Below are 22118 nucleotides of genomic sequence, written 5' to 3' on the forward strand. Positions count from 1 at the left end.
TCAAGATGACAGGGAACTATATCAGGTAATTTATGCATTTCTGTTAACATGGGTGTCTCTTCTCCTCTTATAAATCCAAGTGTATTTGCAAAGCCCCTTTCAAGTTTTATAGCATGTGCTCCACTGCTTAAAATCAGCACCCCATTCGACTCATTTTGTGTGAGACTAGCTCCAAAAGGCTTAAAAATTTCATCATTGAGTGAACATACGCTGTAATACCCATCAGATATAGTGCGAGGGTCCGTATCTCTATATAACTTATTATCATCTCTTGCAGTACTTATATTGGCCTACCGTGGGTAATACGTTATATCGCAGAGAGCAAATTCAAGTTGCCCCGCCGAGTTGTCAATAGCGTGAACCTGTTGAATAGACTGACCATTTGTTATTCCCGGGTGTGTAACATACATATTAAATATACAAAGATACCATATTATAACTTCAATATGGGAGGTGTTAATACAGTAGTATCGAAGCAACCCACGTTACACACCCAACGATTTCAGTTGATGTCTCCAGTGCCCATTTTAAAACTCAATTCCCTGTTATCTTTAGAAATTTCAAGTTCACAGCAACGAACGTTAAAACAGTTCATGATTGGTTCTCTAATCCAATGCAGTTCTGGCAAAACCAGCTAAACTTTGCTATATGGTGTGCCACAACAGGCTGTGGAGTATCTATTAGTAACCATCGTGACAAGCTAAGTAAGTCGGTTTTCTTCTTTTATGTGTACCATCAGATTAGGCACATCCTTACAGAAATAAGTGCACCATTACTGCAGGATCAAGCATGCAATGCATCAAACAATCCATACAATCGGCAAGCATATGAACATATTTTGGTCTGTACATGTCACTTAGTAACATGCAACTCAAGTGGTAGGTTATAATAATAAAATTGTGGTTACTACCGATAAACAAACATTAGGTTTTAATTCAGATCTTAACACCAAAAACACAGGCGAAACAGGAGTAGTCAATCCACAGTCATCTTCCAAACCACCAAAAACAGAGGTGCAACAGCCACATATTGCAACTAAAAATTAACAACATACCGATGAAAAAAACAGCGCTTACAGTAGGTGGAGACACATCAGGCTTACTCATGATTTGGATAAAAAGTCTTCAGCAGCTACGTACAACAGCCTGGCAATTGCTACAATCAGTGCCCACAAGTTTTGACGAAGCCAAGCTGCGGTCTTAGCTAATAAATTCAAGAGCCAGGATACAATACTCCCTATTATACCAGGAAGTGCAGATGCGGCTTCCCCAGCAAGTTTTCCTAGTGCTTCCTCTAATGCCTTTATACACTCTCTTACATCATCCTTGTCACTGGGAGGTGTGCCACCACCTGTACCACCGCCTCCAGTTAGCGCGAGAGCCAAAGGTGACATAATAAATCCCAATGCAGTTAAAATACTGGTAATGGTTATCCCCTGTTCTCTGAACAATGTTTTAACTATTTCGGCCAAATGTAGTATCATCATTGAGGACTTGATGAATAGTTTCTCGAATTTGAATGATTTGTGAACAAAGTGCATGTAGATTTTAATTTCAGTTATCTTCTATGTTTGCTTTTGATACCTGGATATCACTCCTACCTAACTCCCTCCCTGTTAACAGAAATGGTCGATCAACAGCCTTCGCTGATTGGCTAATGGTGTAAAACCTGGTCTGATGTGGTGAATTTATTGCATGGTATGTAATATTCACATGACAGCGTAGCAAGAGAGGAAATATTTGTTTTAGCTGCAAAAAAACGTTGATCAAAGGATTAACCGAAAATACGTCTATTGATTAATCACTGTCATGTTGCACAATGGATTTGTCAAAAGTAAGTGTTTATATATGTAGGTTTGCAAAAACATACTTTGTTCGAAGGATTAGCCGACAATATGTTGATTGATTACTCATTGTTGTATAACTCAAGGGATTTTGTAAAGAGCCTTGGGCCTAGTTATCACGTGTGCTGACTCAGCTGACCAGTGAGACTTAACACCTATGTGAAACACCTAAAACAAACTTATGTGATCAGTTGAGAGATGAACACGGGTTATAATATCCCAAAACACTATATATTTTTAAATTTTATATTGTTACAAAGACATGTGACATCGATGAAGTTTCTTTGTACTGAGTAAGTATACACTCCGAAACGTTGTGTTCCCCAAGATAAATATGTCTTCCTTATGTGTTTCACTTGTAAATGCTTTTCAAAGACATGATACTTACACGGTTTTAAAATGATAGTTCAAATACTCTGTTGTTTATCTGTTCCACATAGTGGTGAGTTGTAAGATGAGTTTCTGCTCGTTAATCAGACAAACAACTGCTACACTTGGTTTGTGCAAAAGTTGATGCTCATATGCACATGTTGAGTGTCTCAGATACGCAGGGTCTGCAGGTTTTAGAGCTAGATAGAGTTGTGATTTAATGAATTCTTTATTCTCTAGACATTTGAGAGTGAATCAGACTGAAGCATTATTCATTATTCACAATGAATATACTCAGAATATCTACTCCAATAAAAAGCAACCCACAGTTCATTATGTAACTTATAGCGAGACAACTCGGATAGTTAATTTCATTGTCTACTTACAATGCTAAGCAGGTGCACGAAATAACAGGAAGAGCCATGCGTTATATAACAACAGAAATGTAGAGGATGAAATCCACCTTCCAGCAAATTGTATTCATAATGCCTATCAAAGAGACGCTTGTATTTTGGAGTAGGGTAGATTATGTGCAGACAATTGAATAGCAGCATTAACCAGTTGCATTTAAGACGTCTTTACATTTAAGAACACATGTAATACTCATGGTCATCAGGACAGAAGTGCAACAGATATTAACAATATCGATTGGTTTGTGTAAGGATCAAGGATTCCCATCTATTTGCGATGTAAGATCATATTTCTTCGTCAGCAACATCTCACATATCCTGTGGTATTGTGTTTGCTTAGAATATAGAATAATCACTTCAAACACATTACACTAGGCAATCATTTTGTCGTCTTGTTCTTAACATTCCTTCACCGCAATAGGATTGCTATGCAGTATTAAATTAATTTGTTACGTTGGATTCGAGATCAGAGAACATGTTATGTATCGATACCGGTTGTTTATAAATGGTCTCTGAAGGTGGTAGGGCTACAATTGAAACATTCTCATGTCTTTGTGGTTAGTTATGCGTGTGTGCCTGCATAGACTAACATTTAGTCTATGAAATCTTACAAATTACACAATATCCTTCTTGACTCCAATTTCTTTTTTTAAACTCCCTATGTGGAATAGAGCTAGCTAGAGCTGGCTAGGGTTGCTTTGGTATGCATTTCTAGATTAATATTTTTTCATAGAATAAACATATTCCACAGTCATGGTGCAGGACTAGCGCCTGCACTAATGAAGTAAGTGAACGTTAAGAAGACGAGATCACATGTACCTGCATCATGCATCTATTATGGTATTATTATGGTTCTGTTCGGACGAACAAAACCTTCCAAATGGCGTGCTTGTTTTCTTGGGGGAATTAGTCAGCAAAGAACTGGAGTCACAGGAGACTAATTACAATTTTATTTACAAGAACAATTAACAATGAACAATTTAAAATATCTTAGAATATAGCTGAGGGTGCAACAGAGAGTCGGTACAACCCTCTGGCCTGTGGAAGAGAGACCTGCTTGGTATGAGCGTCAAACCCCTTCTGCTTTACAATTTGCTTCTGTATGTATTTAAAAAAAATTAGAACAATAAACAGGAATATGATTGGTTGATACACTATGGGGTGTCCCCTATGGTTAATGAATGGCTAGACAGAGAGGAATACTCAATCCTGTTAATCCTGTTGGACTGGCACTAATCCTGCTGACATATTTACTGGGTGCTTGGAAAGAGATTATGGTGTCACTATAGATGAGCTTGTATGGGGGCTAATCCTTAATGAGTCTAAATTGAAGTAATTGCTGAATGTTCTAATATAGGTGACGACAGATTTACTTAAATAAAGTAGTTGAAGGCAATCTATAAGACTATGTAGACATATCTTTTGTCTTATTGAATATTATGTCTGGGAGATGGGATCTTGATACCTTAGGCTAGTATTTATCTAAAAGCTTTAAATCTATTCTCGTTACCTTAGACTAGCATCTCTCTAAAAAGCTATAACTGAAACTACTGATATTTTATATAAGCATTTTACCTGATGATATGTATATTACTTGCTAAACTATAATTATATGAAATGATGTATTAATATTACACCATGATAACTCATAAAAGCACTTGATGTGGATCTAATTATTATAGGAAAACTTAGTATAAATGTTATATCATGATAACTTCCCCTCCGCCCAAAAAAATTGGACCCCAAACGTGTTAAATAAAATAGTTATGGCTTCGATGGACAATGTATTAAAGGGGCACTGATCTAACGCCATTCCCCGGACTGGTTGTTGCCTTTGTTATTGTTTTTTCCCCCGTGAGTACCCGGATGATACGCAACGCAACTGAGCGTGTCCAGAGACTGGGCTACCGTCTGCAAGGACAGCTAAATAAACTTGGAGGCTGGAGGCAATATTTGTTTTACGCATTTTTGCATAAACACTGATTGGTTAACTGTGATCTATAAAGATTCGACAAAGGGCGCATGTCAATTAATTTCTTCAGCCTAAACAAACAGACAAAAAGAACGGCGGAGCTCATCGGAAGTCTTCATTTGGAATACCCCAGATGGTTATAGTTTAATACTAAAAAAAGTATCCATGCAGTGAAAGCATTTTCTGATTTCGCATTGCGTCGATAATACGATTACTACTCCCTTGTTGTCATCCACGTTTTCTCGTATAACCCTACACTTGTGTATTTGTCGTCATTCTCTTGATGCTCAGTTAATGAATTTATTACAGGTACAATTAGGAGATAAACATACTGTGTTTTCAATGTAGAGCTAGGTTACCTGTAGATTTAACCCTGCTAAATTGAATTTGGAACTGAACTTTCAAATGTTAAACTTAGCGGGGTTAAATCTACAGGTAGCCTAGCTCTACATTGAAAACACAGTATGTTTATCTCCATTCTACCATGACTAAAAGAAATGCGAACTGTTTGGTGTTAGCAAATATACTGAGTGAAGCGGCAAGGGTTGAGTTCAGTGTTTTGAGTGGGTTATCGATCTGCATTACAGAATCACCGAACAAAATATGGTGTTGTATATACTCAAGCAGTTTGTTTACACCGTAATACTTCACTCGAACATATGACAGGCATTGAAAGCATATAAGCACGGCAACTTGGTAAGCTAACATGAGGTGGGCATCCCTAAAGAAAACAAAGCAAGCTTTGCAAGGCTTTCGCTCTACATCGCACGTCACCATTATGACGTCATATTGCTCATTGTGATGCTAAAGATATGACGTCACAGTCGTATATAGAAAAGCGCCAAAATTTCAAGCTCTCTGTTGTCTCCAAAACGTAAATACATTCCCTTTGTTGATTTCTGTCGTGTTTTCTGCACGAAATGTATTGTCACACATCCTTTGAATATTGTAGTAACCGCATCTGTGCATTTTGTAACCGGTAATTGTAGATATAGTTATTCAAATATGCCTACCGACAATGACTGAAAATAGCACTATTCTATGAATATTAGCTTCCGCGGTGATGCGGCCGTCAAACCAGCTGTTTCAATCAGAGGGGGTTTATTGTGATTTAATAGCCTCTGATTGACCAATCAGAATCGAGTAAATTCCAAATTCATGGTAGAATTAGTGGTAGCGCCACTTAGATTACCTGACAAAGGTTCCCATTTGGCATTTATTGTGTCTGGGGCAATTATTCAATCTAAATCCAGGTTTGAAGTGAGGTGAAATGTGCGTTATGTAATATGCACGTGGCAGCCCAGCAAGAGATGAATGATCAGTTGATTTACTTTTTTTGGTAAATCAACGGATCGTTCCTAGTCATCAAAGGATTAACAGAAAATACGTTGATTGATTAATCACTGTTATCTTGCACAGTTGATATGTCAAAAGTGAGTGTTTACATGTCTAGGTTTACTAAAACAAAGGGAATACACTCATATCATGGCGTGAAGTGCCGATGTAAAAACAACATACTTTGTTCAAAGGGTTAACTAATAATACGTTGATTGGTTGCTCATTGTTATCAAACTCAATGGATTTTTTAGGAACCGTGGATGTAATGAAAATAGTTGTCACGTGGCCTTTCTCAGCCAACCCTTGAGACTTGACACCTATGTGAAACACCTGAAACAATCAAGTGATCAGTTGAGAAACGAACACTGGTTATAATATCCCGAAACGATATATATCTTTTAGAATATTTGATAGTTACAGAGACACGTGACATCGAATAAGTTATTTTGTATAGCTGCAGACGAGTGGGATATTATTTTTTTGTGTGGATATTCACGGATACATTCCTCGAACAAGGAAGCTGCCTGTTTATACACATAAATTTGTTAAGTTGTAATTATGGTATTTGCATTTTGTTTTCCTTCATTTGAACCGATTCGTTCTTGTTTCTCTACGTCTTGGTTGGGAAATTCTTCAATGCGCGATAGACGTTGTTTTCACAGGTCATTTCCTTTGTAAGCGTGTATAGATTACCGTCAATTTGTAAAATGTGATTCTCTCAGGCAATTTATAAAATGTGTAAATATTTCAGTCATTTTGACTAAAAAATCTGTCCAGATTGATTAAGACGATCAAAAGGGCCTACAAACATCACAACAGATTGTTATGTAGGATAAGAAGCCAAACAACAAAGAAATGTACTTTTCAACGTAACATTTTCAGTCTCTTGGTGATGACATTAAACATCAAAATGTATGGAATTTGATTTCATGATAATACTGATGGAAATGTGTTTCAGTCACTTTGTAAAATAACTGAATATTTAGACGTTTAATAAATATGTTACACATTTTGACAGTAAAAAAAATATACACACTATAAAAAAAGCAATGCTCAGGTGAAATATTTACTTTGTGTTGCAAGTCAAAATAGTGTAAACGAAAATCGCAAAATTACCAAGCAAGTGACTTATCAAAACTTCGTCACCATTACCGATGCTACCCACAAAGATACCTACATTTCCTTATTATCTCGAAAACTGTATTTCATTTTGTTGATCAATGTGACCATACGCTCTTATTACTACCGGTATCCATAAAAGTGACTAATGTGCTTACGAATGGCGCAGCAGAGGTCGCGAGCTAGTCTAGATTTCTGCTATACATCCGGGTACTCACTGGGAAAAAACAATAACAAAGGCAACAACCAGTCCCGGGGAATTGCGTTAGATCAGTGCCCCTTTAAGTTAAACTGGTAGTATAGTAAATCACAAATATTATAGAGTCTCTTTGGTATAAGGAAACATAATGTAAAAGTCCTTTCCGCTGGCATCAGGGAATCTGGATGTGGAGCTGGCTTTTCTTGGCACTCTATACTGGTGGTTTATGGGTGATGTAGGAGGCCTTGAGATAGTTCCACATCCTGGTTTGAGGTTTAGGATAGATGGCTGTGTCCATTATGCATTATAGAGGTTTTACATGGAAAACAAAGAAAAGAGAGTTAGCATGTTCAAATAATATGTCATATATAAAAATTACCCATACTTATGTAATAAGTAGAAAATAAAACAAATATGATAATTATGATGTAAAAAATCAGGACATAATTATTACCAAATGGTGTCATGACCAGGAAGAATGTATTGGCGACAAATTACACTGAGTATATCATAGATTAATAATATCCTTCTATTTTTGGATACAATCATTAGATACATTATATATACATATATGTGCATGAGCATATAACAAGTGCATTGATCAATTACACTAATAAGGAATACAATTAGTAAAATGTTAGAACTTATGTATATCCTTTTTAGAATTATTTGTTTTGGTTTGCCTTTTCTTTGCTTTGGTTCATCTCGGTTGTTAGGATTGCTTTATTTCAATTCGGTTTGTTTCTCTTTGTTTTGCTTCGATTTTCGTTCGTTTCAATTTGGTTCAATGCGATACGGTTTGGTTTCGTACGGTTCAATTCGGTTTATTTTGCTTTGGCATGGTTTGATTCGCTTCAGTACGGTTTCAGTTCGATAAGCAGTATGGTTTGCTTTGGTTTGGTTCATTTCATTTCGATTTGCAATAAGGTTCGGTTCAATTCAGTTAATTTCACTTCAGTATGGTTTGATTAGCTTTGGTTTGATTCATTTCGATTCGTTTTGGTTCGCCTTGGTTGGCTTGTTTCAATTTGGATCAATGCAATTCATTACGCTTCGGTTTGATTCGCTTTGGTTTTACTCATTTCGATTCGTTATTGTTCGCTTTGGTTGGCTCAAGTCTCTTCACTTTTGAGATTGTTTGATCAGGTCAATGCTCAAAATTTGTTGTGATACAAATAACTCAGATGGTCAGGCTCATGCCATTTGTTCACAACTGGTGTGTTTAGATAACCCAAAGTAAAAGAAAAACTTGACACAAATAAGCATAACAAGATACCGCTAATATAGCCATTTAGTGATTTGCACCGTTTATTCAGGAGATTTTGAATTTGGTCAAGAATATGTTCATTTTGCATCTACAGACATATATAGGGAGTTGATCCTGGTATGGTAGACTGGGTCTATGGTATGAGGTTGTAGCACGGTATCTAAATGTGTTGATGATTCCCCTTTCTATATGTGAAAAAATAACCCTTTAGGATTTATAGATTCGTAGTTGAGACACATGATACAGAGCATAATGTTGAGGTTTGTGTCCATAGAGTTTTAACCATTCAGCGATATCATTCCTTGTCATCGAGGTAGCGCTGTGTGAGGTGGGGAGGAACACTCTCTTTGTTCATTGCTTGTATTCTTCTCAGGAAGTCACCTACCTGTCTTGTTTAAACATGATTTGTGTAATCCAAATGATAAGGTGTGAATGGGCTCGTATCGTCATATGTTTTGTACAGTATGACATCACAGTCTAGTTGTCGGTCATATACCTTCTTGGAAGCATATATGGGTGGGTATGGTCTAGGGAATGGGTCAAAAAGCTCTGGCATTAGTCCATCTGTGACTTCAAGGAGATCATCCCAACTTTCAGTTAGGTAATTTGCTATAAGGCATGGGCAGGCAGATTCAAAGTAAATCGTAGAAGGTGAACATGTGGGATCTGAAGTACGTACTTTTACATTGCAGTCGTTATCAGTGGTAATTTCGATTCCTATTACTTCTTCCACAGCATGAGATATTTGTCTTAAATGTTTATGGTATGGTTGGAAACAAGGTGTTTGTGAGCAGGGTTGAATGGAATTAACATTGGAATCTTGATTAGGCTGATTGAAGAACCTATGCTTTTGGAGTGGCTTTTTCCTTCGTTTACCTGACATACTTCTTTTGAGGTGAAATTCTCTCCGAATGGAGTCTGGAATGCTGCTGCCATACTCCCATGTGTTTCCTCTTTCTGGATCCTTCCATTTCACTCTTTAATAGATTTTGCCATTTTCTCTCTTGGAACTTACAATTGAGTGGATGTCCTCTGGATTGAAAACCTGAGGGATATCCTTGGTTTGATTACCTAATGTTGGACTCTGACTTGGAGGTTGTATCTGGCTGTTGTCAAGTTGTTTTCTGGATTTTGGCTGGTGATGCTTACTATTTACTCCTCTTTTCCCTTTGTTTACCTTTTCATTTACCTTGGTTGGAGCACTAGGACCTGGTGTGGCATGATTTTCCTTGGTAATTGTTGTGCTGAAACTTGCAGGTTTAGCTGTTGTATTTGGAGCAGGGTTTTTCTTCTTGTTGGGGTCTTTTGCTTCGTATTCTTGTTGCTGGAAGTGCCTGCCTGGTTTTGGAATTGACCTAATCACCTTTCTGTCGTAGAGGTGATTGATCAGTGGCTTTGTAAGTTGAACTTGTTGATGGGGAATTGTTGCTGTCAAGCTGAGTATCATTGACTGGTTCCTCATTGTCATCCATGACTCCTGAATCATGATTGAGAGAGCCGAGATGTAAGGAGCGTGTTCATTGGTTGTGTCCGTTTTCCTGGTCACAAGGTCCGCGTGTTGGCTTTATAAGCCTATCCTGGGTAGGGAATCGTCAGTCGTCACTCACCAGTACCTGGTAAGCACGGTCGACTCCCGCGTCCTGAATCAGGATCATTCATTATTATTTTAGGGCTTTCATTGGGGTGTTAGATTAAGATGTATGGGTAGGGGAAAAGTAGAGTAGTGATTGAATAGGTTTGTTTATAGACGTTTTACTTTGGGGAGTTAAGTTAGACGGGTGGTTAATAGTACAAGTTTAAGTTATACGGTTGAATAGGTTTAAGTAGGTAGGGAAGGGGGAAAATTACGTAGGGAATAGATAAGGTTAGGATTTTGCCCCTTTTGTTTTGTTAAATAAACTTTAAACCTAACTCCGTTTTTTGTGTTTTCTTTCTGATTAGAATTGATAACCCGGTCAGGAGCCTCCTAGAATGTAGAGACATAAGAATACTGCCCAGAGAGAAGAAAACACAACGCAAAATACGTCAGTATAACATCTGACCTTTAGTCAAATATATCTATAATTCTACTGTCACTGGGATACAGGGATACATATTTGGGGTCAAGCTATAACGCACCTGCACATCGGAACGCTAATTATCCGTTATTGGGTCACTCTTTTCCAGACGGCATCATGACGGGTGGCCGTTCTGTTCATTTCAGTACACCAGGAATGTCACAGGATAGGTCAAGGGTTGATTTTCCGAGACCCAGAGGTTGTGATAGTGCAAGGTCATTAAATACAGCAGGCACTGTTTTGTCAGAATTTGAGAAGACTAGGGTTTCTCATCGGGAAGTTAGACCTGACAAATTTGACGGGACGTCATGTGATTGGCAAGATTATATTGTTCATTTTGAACAAGTTGCTTCATGGAATGGGTGGACCGAGTATGAAAAGGCTCAACAACTTAGTATGTGTTTGAGAGGCGCAGCACAAAAACTTTTGAATAATCTTACGTTAGGACAACTCAATAGTTATCAGGCGGTCAAAAATGCATTGAGTCAGCGTTTCAACCCAGTAGAACGTAATGTAGCCTATAGAAGTGAACAGTTTCGGATTATGGGTATCAGCTCCGGAGATTAGCAAATTTAGCTTACCCTACCAGCACTTATTCATCACTAGAGGTACATTTAATTGATCAGTTCTTAACTGGCCTGCATAGCTTTGACATGAGGAAACATGACACTTTTGTACATCCCCAAACACTTGAAAATGCTATTTCATACGCCATGGAGTTTGAAGCTGTCGATGGTAGCAGGAGAAAGAAACCTGAAACCTTAGACAGAGTAGCAGGAATCAATCAAACTGTTCAACCAGTTGGTAGTACTGGGGTGACACTTGAGGCAGTTGCCAAGTTGATCGATGATCGTCTGGAAAGTTTCAAACGTAGCTTACGTAGTGTTAGGCGCAATACCTCCTATGTCTGCAATCAACCAGGTCATTTTCGTGATAGGTGTCCTTACTTATCAAAGCTGGGTTTACCAGATCAGTTTGTTACCAATAAACCTGAATCGGGAAACTAGGTGCGGATGCGATCGAGGCTGGGATTTCAGCCAATGTTGGACAGATGGGTAGGCCACGTGAAGATGTAGTTCCGCTGAAGTTATCTTCACCTGAAGTGAAAGACAAAACTATTTTAACTGTTGATATTGGAGTGCAAGTAGATTTACCTAAGTAGGTAGGGAATAGTGTAGATCCCTTGGTGAAGCAATCTTCACTCCATGGTGTTGAGTTAGGGGAGAGGTTATCTTTGTCAGCATCAGGTGTAGGGAAACCGATGAAGTCATCTTCGTCAACACGGACTGGTATGTCTAGTCCACGGGAGAAAATTGTTTTGCGTTCTTTGAAGCCTCAGAAATGTTTGTATATAGATGTTCTGATGAAAAGGGTTACCTCAAGACTGTTGTTGGATACTGGGTCTCCAGTCTCGATTATCTCACAAGATGATGTCCTTAAACTGGATTTACAGGATGATAAGCTAAAGGAAGTTCATAAAGATTTCTTTACGGCCAACGGTACACCTATAGTTGATTGTGGTTCTGCTTGTTTTGAGTTTTGTGTTGGAAACGTGCAGTTTCAACAAGAGTTTGTGGTTGCAGATTTGGGTACTATGGGTAGTATTCTTGGCATGGATTTCCTGGAGGATTATGATGGTGAGGATATATGTGAGACGAAAGACACTGTCTATATCTAGAGGTAGGCTCAAGTTGTACAAATTGAACACAAGCAATTGTGCACGGGTCAGAATTATTGATAAGGTTACTGTTCCTGAGAATTCTGAGAAATTAATCAAATGTACTGTTGACGGTTCATTTGGTGCTGATTCGGGTTTGGTTGAGCCAAACAATTATTGGAGCAACAAGGGAATTTTTGTGGCTAGGAGTCTAGTCCAACCTGACAAGGATGTAGTAGTCATTTCAGTGCTGAATATGAATAGCAAGAGGGTAACCATCGATAGTTCATCCGTAATGGATACAGTTGGCATGGTAGAGCAGGTGGTTGCGTGTGAGGATGTTGTTACCGCTAATGCTGAAGGCCAGGGCTTACCTAGTCACTTGCAGTCACTGGATATTGGCAAGTCAAAATGGATCCGAAAGATAAGCATATACTGCTTTCGCTACTCATGTCGGACTCCATCAGTTCAATGTCATGCCGTTTGGACTCACTAACGCTCCAGCTACTTTCGAGAAATTGATGGACAGGGTACTGGGAAAATTAAAGTGGAAAAAGTGTCTGTGTTACCTTGACGATGTCATCGTTTTTGGGTCAGATTTTCAGTCCGCTTTAAACAATCTCAGGTTAGTTTTCATTCAGTTTAGACAAGCTAATTTGAAACTCAAACGTAAAAAGTGTACGCTCTTTCAACCTGAAGTTGCTTTTCTAGGACACATAGTCTCAGCCAATGGTCTTAGATGTAGTCCAGAAAAGGTAGAAGCTGTCAAAAGTTGGCCTAGACCGGAGACCCGGTCAGATATTTGCAGTTTCTTAGGTCTTGTAGGTTACTACAGGCAGTTTGTACCTAACTTATCGGATATCGCTTCTCCTATGGTGCAGCTCACTCGAAAGGGTATACCATTTCAATGGACTAAGGATTGTGAGAAGGTGTTTGATCAGTTAAAGCAATGTCTCGTAACTGCTCCAGTACTTGCTTTTCCTCAAGACGAAGGCCTTTATGTGCTTGATACAGATGCTATCGGGTTCGGTATAGGTGCAGTATTGTCTCAGGTGCAGGAAGGAGAGGAAAATGTTCTTTCGTATGCCAGTCATACTCTGGGACAGTCGCAACGCAACTATTGCACAACCAAACGTGAGCTTCTGGCAGTGGTAACATTCCTTAAGCACTTTAGACACTTTCTCTATGGCAGAAAGTTTGTTTTGCGCACGGATCATGCTCCTTTGATTTGGATGCAAAACTTCAAGGATCCAGAAGGAATATTAGCAAGGTGGCTTAGTGTTGTAGAAACCTATGATTTTGAGATCAAGTATAAGCCTTGTAGAAAGCATCAGAATGCAGATGCGTTGTCACGTAGGTCACAGCGAAGGTGTACATTTGAGAAGTATCTTGATTGTCATTCTTCAGATTTGGCTTGTAGTCAGCATGATAGTCAGTTGGTCACATCCATAGAGCCTATTGATGATCTGCAAGTTGCAGAAAGCCGTGTTCAGTCACCTGAACCCAGGGGTCCGGAAACCGTCATATGCGCCGGACATGTCCGGTTGGGAATCTCAAATGTCCGGTCTAAAATATTGCTTACCGGACATTTAAATTTTTCTGTCCGGACATTCTTAAATTTTGACCGGACATGATCAACTGTTAGGACTGAGCAATTTCTGTCTGCAGTTGTAACACAATGAAGATTATCTACACTGACAAGCTTTGTTTGTTTTGATTGCTGTAAATACATCGTACCTAGAATGATAGTCCAATCGGTCAATCACTGTAATAGGCAATAAACTGAGTTGACACTGATTAATCGAGGATTTATTACTGAGAACAACTTGTTGATTTGAGTAAAATGTGTTTACAACTGTACATAAATACCTTGCATCATCGATGTACCTCATTATCCTCCCAATGCAACGATACGTAACCTCAGTCAAGAAGCGAAAGCGTGACGACAGCCAGTCGACCGATGCAGATCAGTCGAGCAGATCTGCCAAACCCTCAAAGTCTGAATGATCATTTTGTAAGTCGTGGCTAACGACTTTCACTTGGTTGACATACAACGAGGATTTGCAGATTTTATTGTTTTCAGTAGCTAGTCGTATATTGAATCTTGATTGACCGCCATTTTGCTTTCTCGGACGATCGATATCAAATTTCTTTATGGTCAATAATTAAGTACAGATGAAAAAGTATTCAAATAACTACTGCTATCAACGATAGTTTAGGATTTATGATTATATTATCTGTCTTGTTTTTAAATAATCTTTAGTTTAAAAAAAACAACTTTTCCCGTGAGGTCACATGATAACCAAATATGGGATAATAGTCTCGATCCAAATGTTACAACGCGTACACTTGAGCAGACTCATGAATATTAATTAGACCGTTCACAACGTTGACAGATCGTTATTATAACAGAAACAAACGTATGTTTTCCATATATATCTAAAATGATATTATTTGTTATTAATTGTCCGGTGAATTAAACAATTTAAATTGAAACAATTCATAATTCATCATATTATGAATACGTAACAACTTGTAATTTGTGTGTAAAAAGTCGTACTAAAACACGCTGTTTGAAGGGGGCGTGGCATAAATGTAAATGTCCGATTGGGATTTTAAATTTTCCGGACCCCTGCCTGAACTTGTCAGTCCGGTTGAAGTAGAGGAGAGGAATGTTATACCTACTGTTTCGGAGGAAGATGGGAATTCTACGGATGACGGCTCTGATAGTTCTGAAGTAGGCGGTAGACTATTCAGTGACTCTGCAGCTCGTTGTGGCATGGCTAACTGGTTACCAGTATGGACTCGGGATGAGCTGCTCAATTGGCAATTAGCTGACCTAGGCATAGGTCCAGTATTGAAGTTGTTGTCAGTGGATGGTGGTCAACCTGAGAAATCAGAAATCATAGATTGGAGTTCAGATGCAAAGATGCTATGGGGACAATGGCAAGATCTTAGGCTGGAGAATATACTGTTGTACCATCAGGTAGAATCTGATATTTTTGGCTCTCGTTTATAGTTGGTAGCACCAACCGCTGTACGTACATCCATTTTTGAACATTTGCATACTTCACGTACAGCTGGGCACTTCGGTCGAGATAAAACTATGACATCTATCAAAACCAGATTTTATTGGCCAGGAATGTCTGAAGACATTAAAAGATGGTTGAAATCTTGTGACTTGTGTGCACGCTGTAAACAAGGTCCAGGACGAGGCAGGTCTCCATTACAACAGTTTACTGTACGGGCTCCTATGGAATGTCTGGCCATAGATATTGTTGGTCCTTTACCTATAAGTAGAAATGGCAATGAGTACATTATGGTAGTTGGAGATTATCACACCAAATGGAAGGAAGTGTTTGCCTTGAGAAATCACACAGCGTTATCTGTCGCTGACAAGTTAGTGTCTGAAGTAATCTGTAGATTTGGATGTCCTGAACAGATTCACACCGATCAGTGGAGAGAGTTCGAGTCTCATTTATTCAAAGAAGTGTGCCATTTGTTAGGGATTGATAAAACTAGAACCACCCCTTATAGACCTCAATCAGACGGGTTAGTTGAACGCTTCAATAGGACCTTAAAGCAGATGCTCAGCATTTACTCTGATCAAGAACCCTTAGATTGGGATGACCATCTACCATACCTACTTATGGCATATAGAGCCTCCGAGCACAAGAGCACTCACTGCTCACCCAATCTAATGATGTTGGGTCGAGAAGTAAGTCTACCGATACATCTCATGGTGGGTACTCCACCTGCAACTGATTGTGACTGTTGCCCTAGTGAATATGTGATATGGTTGAGGGAGACCACGCAAGGCATATTTCAGTTTGCAAATGACCAGTTAGGTAAAGCCGCTCAATTACAAAAGAGAAACTATGATCACAAGTTGAAGGCTAGATCTTATGAAGGAGGCTCCTTTGTTTGGCGATGGTATCCGCCTAAGGACAATCAGAAGTTAGGGTTGGGATGGGATGGGCCCTATTTGGTAGTAGGTCAGCTGTCCCCTACAACATATCGAATCTAGAGGAGTCCGGGGAAGCCAGTTATCAGCGTTCATGTTGATCAACTAAAACCATTTGAGGGTTCTCCATGTCCCAGGAATTGGTTGAATCAAGACCTCACATTTGCGGACACGGAGGGATCCTTTACAGAGGGGGGAGTAGGATCTCCCGAAGCTGTGAGAACTCGTGCAGGGAGGACTATCAAACTGCGAATAAGGTTTAGTCCCAGTTAGATGGGAGGGGGTTGGTGTTCAGTGATATGTAGATAGTTCCATTGTCGTTTGATTGTGTTTGTTGTTGTTTTGGGGTTGTTTTGTTTTTCTTGAAGGGGTTCCGGAAGGGCAAACTTGACCACTATATATTTTTTCGCTGGGAATAGGTCTGCTTTTCAAGTTCTGCTTTCAGATGGAACTGCAAGTTTAAGTCAGTGAGGCCGAAATGGCTGAGTTTAATGAAAGGAAACGGCTTATCTGGCCAGACGAAGGCATGACATGTGCCGTGGAGGGTTGCACAAGCAGACACTTCACGAAATACCGGCAGATGGTGGACCATTGGGTCTGGGCACACCGCCCTAACCATAATCTGAGGGAGTGCTCCATCTGCCGGAGGGTCTTCCAGCATAAACCAGAGGCATTAAAACATGAGCAGACTCATTCCCTTCCAGGAATAATCACTATTGTGCAGAGGAGGAACCGCCAGTTCCATGATCCAGGAGACTGTTTGCTGCCACGGAGAGACCCTGTCTCAGGGCCTAGAAGAGTACAACGTGAGCAGGCTGCTCAATTACGGTCGGCTCAACCAAAATGACGCCTGAGCTGAGAGGCACAAGACGTGGAAGATCAAGAAGTGCTCACAAGCTTCTCTAGTGATTGAGAAACAGAAATCGCATTTCTTCGCATTTTTGTGCCTAAATCCGGTTATTTATTTTTTTATTTGTTTTGATATAATCTACAGGTTTTTCTATATATTTACACTTGTTGATTTATCTAGAATTGTTTTGTTTTTTGCTTTTGGTATTTTTGAAGGTGGCAAAAAGGGGAACTTTTTGACTTAAGGGGGTGGGAATGTAGTCGACCGGGGGTTATTGTGGGTAAATATATATACTTTTTGACAATAAAGCCAAACTCTTTGACCTGGGGCGAATTCTGGTTCTTTAGCCTTTCTACTATAGTGTTCGGAATACATCTCCTTAGCCCGCGCAGTGTTTTCAGCTGCAATTGTTCTAGTGATTTCCAGCTCCTCAAGCAAATTTGAAAGATAACTTTTGTTATTGTGGCCTAAATTTTCTTTTGGAATTAATGCTACATCTTGTGGAGCTCTCATTTCTCGGCCAAAAAGCATAACATATGTTGTTTTTTTGTGTTGATGAATTTGGGGCCATCCGATAGGCCATCATGATGCCAGGAATAAAACGGGGCCAATCATTTTGAGACTTGTTACAATAGGCTCTTAGTGATTGATTGATATATGAATTGAGCCTTTCTACACAGCTGTATCTTTGAGGATGGTATGGGCTGGTATGGGTAAATGTAATTGCCAAAAGTTCACAAATTGCTTTGATAAGTTTGGACATGAAGTTCTGACCTCTGTCTGAAATTAAGGTCCTTGGAGCGCCATACCGACAAAATATTTCTCTGACGAGAACATCTGCTACTTCTTTGACTTCTTGGTTCCGAAGTGGAAAGGCTTTACACCATCTAGATGATGCATCTGTGATGACCAATATATTTTGCTTGTCTGGTGTTGTTGGCAGGGGACTGAGAATGTCAACGTGCCATCGGGTGAAGACCTCTTCTACAAGTAGTGGACGGAGTGGTACCTTCTTGCCATGGTCTGTTGACAAACCTCACACGTCTGGACATAAGTAGCAATATCGCTGTAAAAATTAGGGCCAGTAGTACTTAGGTCTCATGGTGTTGTGCGTCCTTTCTTTCCCGTGGTGGCAACCGCCAAACTCTGAGTCATGGTAGGATTGCAGGACTTGATTCCTGAGGGTTCTTGGGACTGCCAGCTGTTTTAATGAACTTGTCCGCATGGCCTTTCTGTCTTTGTGGAACGAATCTGTATAGGATGCCTTCATCAATTTCAAAAGTTATGGCTTCGATAAGAATCTTTTGACGATCCTTTTCATCTTGTGGAAGGACATCATCCTCTTTGTAGTCAAAGATTTGGATGAAATCTGGACAAATCCTTTGTAGATGGTGTAAGTTTGGATGTTCAGACTTACCTCAACCATTGTGTCTTGAGTAACATCAGCATTTGTAGCATGTAATGCTGCAACAACATTAACTGGTACTGACTGATAATCCTCTTCATATTCAAAGGTGACCAATGTGTTTTTCTGTGTGTGTGATTCTAAGTGATTAACAATAGGTGTGCTAATATCCTCAGTCTGAGTTGTCTGTGTGACCTGTGTGGATGAATGTGTGTTTGGCAAGATTGTGGTACTGCTAGTTGATTTGCTTTGCTGAGTTGAAGTTACTGAGAAGCATCTTCTTCTGTCTGATCAATATAGTTAATATTTTCCTCATATTCCCTACGTGAGAGAGCATCAGCATTCCAATTGGCTTTGCCGCTGGAGTGAACAATGTCAAAAGTGTAGGTAGAAAGTTCCAAAGACTATCGCCCTCACCTACCTGTGGCATCCTTGATGGATTTCAGCCATTTCAATGCTATATGATCCGTGTAGACTGTGAATTTGGTATTTGAAAGGTATGGATGAAATGATCTAATTGCTTCAACTGGAGCTAAGCCTTCCTTTTCTGTAATGTTCCAGTTCTTTTCGCTGCCATGAAGAGCTCTACCACCAAAAGCTATTGGATGTTCATTATTTTTCTCATCTTTTTGACTCAAAACAAAACCTATGCTCATATCACTGGCGTCAGTTGCCAGAAGAAATTCTTTGTCAAAATTTGAATAAGCCAGAACAGGTGTATCACTCATAGCATATTTGAGTGTATTGAATGCCTGATCACACTCAAGTGACAATTGGAACTTTGGTTTCTTTCCTACTTCTGCCTCTGAATGCTTCTATAGCAAAGCATTCAGTGGAAGCGCTATGTGAGCATAATTTTCACATACTTCCTGTAGAAGTTTGTGAGGCCTAAGAAGGAGCAAATCTGCTTGTGTGATTTGGGCACTTGAAAGGTTCTAATTGCTTCAATCTTTTTGTCATCAACTTGAACACCTCCAAATGATAAAACATGACCCAGAAAAGAAACTTTGTCCGTTGCAAAATTGCATTTGGATGGCTTTAGTGTTAATTTTGCCTGTTTAAGATAGTAAAATACTTGCTCCAAATGCTGGAGATGCTCTTCAAAGTTTTTGCTGTAAATGATCAAATCATCAATGTAAATCAGTGCAACCTCAAAAAGCAATTTTCTTAGCACTTTGCTCATGAGCTATTGAAAACAAAGTGGAGAATTTGTCAAACCTTGGGGCAAGCGTTTCAATTTATAAAGGCCTTGATGGGTGACAAAGCAGTTTTATGCTTTGAATCTTCATGTAATGGCACTTGGAAGAAGCCATTAGCAAGGTCTAAAGTTGAGAACATCATCAAAAACAGGAAGAGGCCATGACTTTGGTAAAGTGACAGAATTCAACTTTCTGTATTCACAAACAAATCTATATGAGCCATCACGTTTCTTGACTAGGATAATGGGAGCTGAATACATAGAAGTAGACTCCTCGATCAAATCTTACTTCAGAAAATCAACAATAACTTCTTCAGCGACTTTTTGGAGATGAGGAGATTGGCGATATGGTCTACACTTAAATGGTGGATGGTTGCCAGTGTCAATAATATGGTGGTGCATGTCAGTCTTTCCTAAGTCTGCAAGACTCGTTGAAAATATGTCTCTATTTTGTCCCAAAAATCGAAGTAGTCTGTGTCATTGGTCTGGAGTAAGTTGTGTATTGGTCAAAGTAATCAACAATGTATTGAAGAACTTACAATATTTGAAGACTTTTTCTTCCTTTGTTGGTTTCTTTGGAGGATTTGGTTGTCTTTAATCCAGTGTTGAGGTCAGATGTGGATGCAGCTTGCTTGTTATTCCATCAGATGATCAATGGGTTCTTGTAGCTGGTCGTAGTTAGTTCCTGGGCTCCGTGGTTCCGAAATCGATGATTCTCTGCCAAATTATTATGGTATTATTATGGTTCTGTTCGGATGAACAAAACCTTCCAAATGGCGTGCTGGTTTTCTTGGGAGAATTAGTCAGCAAAGAGCCGGAGTCACTAATTACAATTTTATTTACAAGACCAATTAACAATGAACAATGTAAAATATCTTAGAATATAGCTGAGGGTACCACAGAGAGTCGGTACAACCCTCTGGGCTGTGGGAGAGAGATCTGCTTGGTATGAGCGTCAAACCCCTTCTGCTTAACATTTTGCTTCTGTATGTATTTAACAAAATATTGTATTTAAGTAAATCTGTCATCACCTATATTAGAACATTCAGCAATTACTTCAATTTAGACTCATTTAGGGTTAGCCCCCATACAAGGTCATCTATAGTGACACCATAATCTCTTTCCAAGCACCCAGTAAATATGTCAACAAGATAAGTGCAAGTCTAACAGGAGTTCAAGGCAATCTATAAGACTATGTAGACATATCTTTTGTCTTATTGAATATTATGTCTGGGAGATAGGATCTTGATACCTTAGGCTAGTATTTATCTAAAAGCTTTAAATCTATTCTCGTTACCTTAGACTAGCATCTATCTAAAAAGCTATAACTGAAACTACTGATATTGTATACATGCATTTGATGATATGTATTACTTGCTAAACTATAATTATATGAAATGATGTATTAATAATACACCATGATAACTCATAAAAGCACTTGATTTGGATCTAATTATTATAGGAAAACTTAGTATAAATGTTATATCATGATACATCACAGAAAACAATGTAGGTATGGTCTGACACTGTCATATAACATTTTTTAAAACGGATAGAACAAAACAAGCCATAACATGTTATGGTTTATTGCATGAAGTGTTACTGAGTGGTGACTAGCAATTGTATAATTATGCAAAAATCAAACTACTGAGGATAAAATGCACTTATAGCGAGCTGCAATCTATTTCCGGATAATTTATCATTATTTCGGAGATCTGTAACTGAAGTTTATTTACTCTCACCTACTGAGCAGTTGAACGTCTTAATGCGTTCTGATGCAGTTGTAAAATCCCTGGCTGCCTGTCTTTCTTTGATGTTTAGACGGAGAAAATCTATTGTTAAAGAAAAAAATATGTACATTCTATGATACATTTACCATGTTTTACACGCGTAATTGAATGAATGCAATGAATACGGGATACATGGTTTAAACATATTTTTATTTCAACTGAAATTTGGGACCGGTAAACAAGACAACACTTATTTGAATATCTCTCCCAACATAGAAATCAGGCATAGTTAAGGTGTATTTACAGAAAAAATACCTTGGTGATCAGTTATCAAGCGTGACCAGTTGTGCCCGGTTTTGATCGTCAGAATGATGGGGTTATACGTAATATTAACTACTACATAATGTACACAAGATACACATATATTATATGGCGGTTTGGTTTATTATGAAAGTTTATATCTACCAGAATTTATGATGAAAGTATGCACATACAGGAAAATTGATTGATTTGCTTCAGAAGATAGGGCTTCACATCCGTAAAGTACTGTATTAATACCACATCCTTTTATGTAATATACTCTTCAAAAAAAGAAACTTGACATAGATGTAAAACCACTTTTTGCCAAATATCTAAAATAATTACATTAAATGAGAACCAAATAAGTCAAACAGAAAGATGATGTGTCTATAATGAATGGGTAGAAAAATCCACATCAACGGCTGTTCATACAGTCCTTA

General features: G+C 38.8%; 1 protein-coding gene and 1 pseudogene across 1 annotated transcript in view; both read left to right on the forward strand.

The window, feature by feature from the left end:
- The window catches only part of LOC139454193 (uncharacterized), a 182715-nt gene that overhangs the window by 116418 nt on the left and 44179 nt on the right, over positions 1-22118 (forward strand). The gene's annotated exons all lie outside the window — the stretch shown is intronic.
- Positions 10002-11650, forward strand: LOC139444251 (uncharacterized; annotated as a pseudogene).

Source organism: Haliotis cracherodii, unplaced genomic scaffold, assembly GCF_022045235.1.
Source record: "Haliotis cracherodii isolate W230 unplaced genomic scaffold, xgHalCrac1.p SCAF_10, whole genome shotgun sequence".
NCBI lineage: Eukaryota > Metazoa > Mollusca > Gastropoda > Lepetellida > Haliotidae > Haliotis > Haliotis cracherodii.